At 34.1% G+C, this 1465-nt stretch overlaps 1 non-coding gene across 1 annotated transcript; it reads left to right on the top strand.

Moving 5' to 3' along the window:
- Positions 1 to 1267: 1267 nt before the first annotated feature.
- On the top strand, positions 1268 to 1374 carry LOC115063981. The gene has a single exon (XR_003843821.1). It is a non-coding gene; the product is annotated as a U6 spliceosomal RNA (small nuclear RNA).
- The last annotated feature ends 91 nt before the right edge of the window (positions 1375 to 1465 follow it).

Below are 1465 nucleotides of genomic sequence, written 5' to 3'. Positions count from 1 at the left end.
TTTTGCCATGCTTGGTTGTTGTCTGTTGGGGGCTGTTTCTTTCTGAAGGGAAATGGAGAGGGAGTGGCTCTGGGGAAGATGAGTAATCAGGAGAAGGGAGGGAATATTGTGGTTGAGATGAATTGTGTAAGAGAAGAATCCATTTTTCAATAAAACATGAACAAACAATAAAACATTCCAACTCTTTTAAAATATAAATTGAACTTCCAATGTGTAAATTGTTTCACAGTAATCATGCAATTAAAAAATAATCTTGCTAAACCTAGTGGTCTAAATATGATAATTAAAATACTCCATATATTATCAGTGATTCTAAAAAGGAAAGTCAAGAATACACATAAGCAATAAACTCATTTATACTAGGTAACTCCTCATCTTCATTTCACAAGGTCAAATCCTGAAATTAGATATTTCAATAGGTAAAACACTGTGACTTTGAAAAACTTTCGGCTTTGTCTATCAAATATAACAAACATACACAAAAATTTTGAAAATGTACGCAATCATCAACTTGAAATTTATGAAATGCATAATTTTGCTTAATACATACATAGTATTAATATTTAATTTATTATGTATTTGCTTATATTTGACAAAATAGTAATTACATTTTAATGAAAAACCCATCACAGTTTGGCCAATAGCATCTTTGAATTGATTCCTTATTTCTGTTTAAAAGATTTTTATTAGCTGGGCAGTGGTGGTGCACACCTTTAATCCCAGCACTTGGGAGGTAGAGGCAGTTGAATTTCTGAGTTCAAGGCCATCATTGTCTAAACAGTGAGTTCCAGGGCTACACAGAGAAACCCTGTCTCCAAAACCAACCAAACAAAAACAAACAAAAAACAAAATAAACAAAATAAACAAACAAAAAGGTTTTTATCAAGATTTTTTCTGAAGAAAGATGAAAGCTGATCATACTACAGCTATCTAAGTAACTGGGTAATGAATTCTCATTTGTTCTGGCATGAGGTGCTACCAGCAACTATTACCTAAGCTATATTTCACTTCACAATTGAAGTTGTATTGTATGACTTTTAGGAACCTTAATAAATTTTGACAAAAGTTCATTTCTTTAATTTTATAAAACAAGGTTTGTTGAGATGCAATACACATGTGTCATGTAGCTTGCTGATTTTAACCTACACTTCAGCAGTTAGTGCAATCATGGACTTGGAAGGCCTCACTGTAGGTAATTTACTACACTGTTGTCTATAGCATGTGATGGTCACTATGGTTTTATGCTCACTCAAGATCATGGCACCTCGTGCTCGCTTCGGCAGCACATATACTAAAATTGGAACGATACAGAGAAGATTAGCATGGCCCCTGCGCAAGGATGACACGCAAATTCGTGAAGCGTTCCATATTTTTTACCTCTTCTGGGCATATACCCAGAAGATCTTCCAACTGGTAATAAGGACACATGCTCCACTATGTTCTTAGCAGCCTTATTTATAATAGC

Source organism: Mus pahari, chromosome 4 (assembly GCF_900095145.1).
Source record: "Mus pahari chromosome 4, PAHARI_EIJ_v1.1, whole genome shotgun sequence".
NCBI classification, from domain to species: domain Eukaryota; kingdom Metazoa; phylum Chordata; class Mammalia; order Rodentia; family Muridae; genus Mus; species Mus pahari.
The sequence above is the reverse complement of the archived record's forward strand: the minus strand, read 5'-3'. Positions and strand labels throughout refer to the sequence as shown.